This window comes from Filicampus tigris, chromosome 9 (genome assembly GCF_054856515.1).
Source record: "Filicampus tigris isolate MCC_2025a chromosome 9, RoL_Ftig_1.0, whole genome shotgun sequence".
Classification (NCBI taxonomy): Eukaryota; Metazoa; Chordata; class Actinopteri; order Syngnathiformes; family Syngnathidae; genus Filicampus; species Filicampus tigris.
Genome location: NC_141225.1, coordinates 10,292,014 through 10,298,351, shown reverse-complemented (window position 1 = coordinate 10,298,351; position 6,338 = coordinate 10,292,014).

The window sequence follows — 6,338 nt, the reverse complement described above, 5'->3', positions numbered from 1 at the left end:
CATGTTTTGTCGGCAGTCTTTCAACGTCTTCAGAGTTCTTTGATATAGTAGTTATTTACAGTGAGTCAATTCACCAATTATTTAATGAAATAGATGAGTCCTGGAATATTTGCTGCATTAATTTACTGCTTCCTAAATTGGTTGGTCAAAATGTATTTACACACATAGTATGAAAAGAAAATGTTTAATTGCTTCATAGTAAAATAAGAAATGTTGAAACAATAATAAAACATTTTTATTTATTCATTTAGTTACTTATTTAATAACATTCTAATGAATTAAATCATAATTAATTAAAAAATAGTAAAACAAATAATTTTGACTGTTATAATAACATTTGAATTCGTTTGATTATAATTAGCACGGTGCTGGACTGGTTAGCACGTCCGCCTCACAGTTCAGAGGTCGTGGGTTCGATCCTGGCCCCGGCCTCCCTGTGTGGAGTTTGCATGTTCTCCCCGTGCCTGCGTGGGTTTTCTCCGGGAACTCCGGTTTCCTCCCACATTCTAAAAACATGCATGGTAAGTTGATTGGACTCTCTAAATTGCCCCTAGGTGTGATTGTGAGTGTCTCAGTGTGTCCTGCGATTGGCTGGCAACCAATTCAGGGTGTCCCCCGCCTACAGCCCGAAGACAGCTGGGATAGGCTCCAGCATGCCCCGCGACCCTTGTGAGGATAAGCGGTATCGATAATGGATGGATGGATGATTATAATTAAGCAATAAAATTAAAGTAAAACTCCCTCAGTGAAGATCTGTGTGACGCTTTCACCATTTTTGACCTTGACAAAAATACTGCAGCACACAACGCATTGTGATTTTTCCTACACAAGTGGGTCTCTTGGTATATGACTCACTTTGGTGTGATTTCAAAATATGCTAATGCAACATTTAGATCAAGTGCCGCTTTGATCTGACGGGTGAGATTAGAGATGCTTCCCTTTGGAACCCTCCGAGAGGCGCTAAGGCAGCGAGGAGAGGGTTAATCACCATAGAGGGGGAGCAGGGAGAAGCCTTCCTGACAGTCACGTGGTCTGTGCCGGGAAAAGAGGGAGATGGAGATGGGCGGGGCGGGGTTCAGGAGCATGTTGCCGTAGAAACAGAATCCTCAGTCGGCCGGTGTGAAGTCAGCAGCGCAATGTGAGGTGGTGACTGCAGTTGGATGGAGGTGGGCAATGGGGTGTGTGTGTGTGACACACAGCGGCGGATGCACTTGGAATTCTAATCGCGCCACACACACAAACAGCCCCCCCCCACACACACACACAAATAATTGGCAGCATCGTGTATAGCACGGATGGGAAAAACCTTTTGTGGGTTCAGTGTTATGGGGCTTTGTATAACAGATCCTGCAGCATGGTAGCCTAGTGGTTAGCACATGTGCCTCACTGGAATTTGCATTTCCCACATTCCAAAATTATGCATGTGAAATTCATTGAAGACGCCAATTGCCAATAGGTGTCAATGTGAGCATGAATGGTCGTTTGACTATATGTGCCCTTGTGTTTTGCTGGCAACCAATCCAAGGTGAATCCCACATTTCTCTTGCCCAAAGTGGAAAGCGACGTTTGATGACCTGCCATAAAACACCAACCTCTTAACAAATAATACTTCAGAGGGACCAATTTCTCAGCAACATAAGATTTGATTGACGTGTATCATGAGTAGCCCCACAAAAAAGTCTCAAAAACCCATCCCGTCAAACATGCAGGAAGTCTGCCATTTTGATTTGAAGCGGCCATTTTACATGACCTTCAAAGACGAACTTGTCCTAGAGATTTTGTCTGATTGCTACCAAATTACAACAACACATACTGGGCAGATGGACGGTGATAAATTGAATCTGAGCGTTCGTCTTTACGTATGGCCGCTATACTTTGACGACTTGCCATGAAACACCAAATTCTAATAAATCTCCTCCATTCCATGTACGATGCCGCAGCAAAACCATATAATGTAGCTTATAATGAATTCATCATATTAAATGGTAAATGCATTAGTGAGTGCACATTTTCAGGGGAGGCAATCTCTTAAAAGGGATAGGCACGTAAACTACGGCAGAGTAATTGGCGACAGTGTAATTGCACAGGCCTGCCTATTCCAATTAAAGATGTAATATGCATAAATCACACTCAAGATTAACATTGGATTAACTACACTTCCCAAATACCCTGGAGTGGGGAAGCCCACCAACTGCATAGGGGGCGGAGGAGCCTTAATAATTATGCGGACCATTATTATTATTATTATCATTATTATTATTAGGAACTTGTTTCGACTCGAAAGGGTGGTTTTTAACTAAACACACACATGGAGACAGACACACAAACAAGCACACACGGCTGAAGTTAGCGAACATGCAGGGTCGGGAAATAAACAGTGGCACATCAAACTAGACTTAAATGAATGTGACTGCACTTGTATATTGTCATCATAGTGCTTATCAGACCGCAACGTCAGATTAAATCTCAATGGCAGCAATGTTATTACTTTGGGCAGAATAAATATGCAACCTTATGAATTATGCATGCTATTTATAATATCAACTGCTATCATGTGTGCTTACCTGAGATGCATTCTTCACAACAGCTATGTGTTCTTTTTCACTGTCTTGACATTTTACCTACAGTTAAAAGCAATCCCATACACAACCTGGCCATTGTTGAGCAGATAATTGCTGGAATTTAGTATGTTTATTATCATATGAACCATCAGGAGACATGTTTTCCCTAGTGAAATTGTTATTTTGTCGTCCGCATAGACATAATGTAAGATCTAAAACAACTAGAAAGAGGTTAAAAAAGAAAAAAGATAAATAGGGTTACAAAAGTGAGGTACAAAGCAAAAAAACACGTCCTCCACTCTTTTGGAAGGGCTGCATGCTGTAAGATAAAAATAACACTGGTCAACAAATTATTACAAAAAAATGTAACCAGAGATACAAGTCAACTTTTCTAGATTTGAGTGTGTGAATCGCTCCAATAAAAGATGATTTTCTACAAGACTACAGTGCTAATTAAAGGGCCGAATCATTAAATTCAATTTTCCGTTCCGACTTTTGTTACAGAAATGGATAGATGGATGGACAGACAGACACATAGGTATGTAGGTAGGTAGGTACTGTAGGTTGTAGGTGGGTAAGTAGGTTGGAAGGAAGATGAGTGTTTGATACTGTGGCTTGATAGAATAGAGGAAATGCGACAAAAAAGCCTTGCCCCGAAGCTCATAATTGACATTTTGACTGAGCGTCCGAGGGCTGCACTCTTCCTTTTAAGGCAAGCGGAGACCAACTCATTTCCTGTCATCGCTGCGTGTAAAACTGGAAGCGGCGCGCAGTGAAAGGAGGAGGGGGAATAATTCTCAGACATGTGACGTTTCCGCACCTCAAGGTTTTGGGGTTGTGAGAGAGGATGGGGAGGGGGAACCAATGGAAACTGTGCATGGCAGGAGGGGGGTCGATAAACATTATTTCCCGGGCTTGTTTATTTATGTTTATCTTTGAGCATGACTCATACCATTTTTTGTGCTTTCGCTGAAGTCAAACTGTTTTTATGATCGCTCTACCAATGCCAACCAAAAACAGACATCAATGCAGGTCCAAGCAAAAAACAGCACACATAACCAGCTAAAGACATGATAATCCTTTCAATCACGGTAATATTGTCTACATAAATCAGAGGCAGCCCCATTGTCTCCCCGAAATTTGTATTCTTGTCACCAATCATACAAAGATATGCTAATGAGCCACTTGACTGCATGAGACATTAGCGACATGAAGGGTCATTTATTCGGCTGGAGAGGATTTAGTTGTGACAAATAAAAAAGTGTCAGCACAAGGCGACGTGTTGTTTTGTTGCACCCAAAGCGATTAGGCAGTGTAATCCCATCAGGAGGAGGAGGAATGTTTATTTGGAGAGTGTATGTGGGGTTCTGTCCATGGTGCTGATTCAAGGCCAACGCCTGATGGCAAATAGTGCTGATTAAACCTTTAAGCCTGCATTTACACTGCATGCCTTAAAGAGACAGTGAGTAGAATGTTTTGATTTTTCAATGTTCATTCATTAAAAAAACCCACACCATTAATTTCAAATAATATGCAAAAAACAAACATATTCTATTACATCAATGTACATTTAAAAAATATATATATAATCATGGGTCTAGTTTTCACTAATTACATGACATTCATTCAGTGTTCTGCTATAAAGTATGGACCAAACTTGTAGTCTTAGTGTTGATCTGTAGCCAAAAGTAGCTCTGTATTTTTAAAAGGTTGGTGACACCTGGTCTGTAAGTATTATACTGCTCCCTGGTGGCCAAGGTGTGCACACCAGAAGGAGCAGCACAATGCCCATTAAACTCTAATGTAAGGATAAGCACTTCGGATAGTGGATGGTATTTAAAAAAAAGCAAAAACTTGGTGTTAAAGTTTGCTAGCTTAATGTTAACACATAATAGCTAACACACCATACACAGGCAAACAAATAGCATCTGTGTCACAGTGTTATAACCCTTTAAGTAACAGATATTAGAACACAAATGATGACGGAACACAGATAGACAGGTTAAATAAAAAATACTCACAGGTATTTGTTCTTTTTCCTCTGTGATATTACACAGTGGCTGACTGAGGAGCTGAGACCACCGCCGTATATTTATGGTATAGTGACCCCCACCCGATGGCCAAAGCATGTACACGACAAGGAGTGGCACAATTTCCATTACATTGAAGCAAAGAATGTGGCAAGAACTGTTTAATTTATTTACATTCGATTTAAATATGTCATTACAGATTTTTTTATATAAATTATAATATTTTCTGTTGAAAAACACATTCCAAAAATTTGGGGGGAGAAGCTGGAGTGGTTGAATGGCATTTCCATTAATTTCCATTGTGGAACGATGATTTGAAATAAGAATGTTTTAAGTTAAGTGCATGGTGACAAAATGAATTAAACCCATATCTCAAGGCACCACAGTCGTATTTCCGGTTCTACAGTTATAATCACACTTTTCCTTGTTAAACCAACAAATTATATTCGCAAACTAATTCAGCAGGTCTCTATTCCTGAATGTGGAATTTAAAGATAAGAATACTAAAACGTGAATAAATTTCCTTTTTTATTTGTTTTCCCCAAAGAGTGAATTAGTCAAGGTTAAAAACTATGCTCCCCACCTATGATTGAGACCTTTTAAAGCATTTTAAAAATAATTTTCCCAAAATCTTTTTCTTGCACTTTACGTTCCTTGAGTAATTACCTTTTATGCATTTTGAAAAATATATTTAGTTTATTTGTTTGTGAATGCTTTTAAATGTTGTACTTTTAATTATGTTTAAAGCACACTGGGTAATCTTGTGTATGAAATGCGCTATATACAATACAATTCTGCCGGGTTTTTTTACATTTTCAAACATTTTATTATTGAACAACACATAAAATACTGTACACGGTTAACTGCCGTTATTATGATTAATAGCGTATAAAAGACGTGCCCAATTGGCCTGACATAATTGAACTACAGCGCACTCTGTCGGTTGTAAACAGTACGAGTCTCCATTGAATCCTCCTTCAAGGAGACAGATAAGGCCTTATGTCACAATTTAAAACAATTTCATTAAGGTATCTTAATAACATTCATTCGCCAAAATAGCCCAAAGATCAACAATATTGGACACGGAGCGTTTCAGAATTGGAGGAGAGTTTGGGAAAAAATACGAGAAACTAACGTTCTAACGTTATAACTTTTGTTGCCCTGTTTTTACAAACAAAAAACAAAAAACAACAAAAACAAAAACAAACAAACAAATAAAGACCCTTGTGAGGATAAGCTGTTAGGATAATGGATGGATGGATGGCTGGGAAAAAAACAGGTCATAAACCATCATTTCATCTGATTTGTCGAGCTCAACCATAATCAGTACACATTTTTGTGAAATGTTATTTGTCAAGTGCTGTGTTTAGCACAACCCCGTTAAAGATACTTTATAAGTACCAGAAAAACACATACAGCATTTAAAAATATTATTAAATAAAATATTCCAAGTAATAACATTTAATTTGAATAGTAATTTTATAATTACTGTAATAGGGTTGCAAGTAACAGGATTCTAAATGAGCGACTGCCCTAGTTACTATTAATAATTAATGGCATTCATTTATATGAGGACACAGATCATGTTAACAAACAGAATTAATTCCCCCAAAGAAAAAAATCATATAAAACATTTTTTTAAATCTGTTAAACTATTTTAGGGGGTGCTGAAGATCTGTTTGGTATTGTGAATATTTAGCGATCACTTTACAACAATAATTTACACAACATCTTTATTTTTATTTGT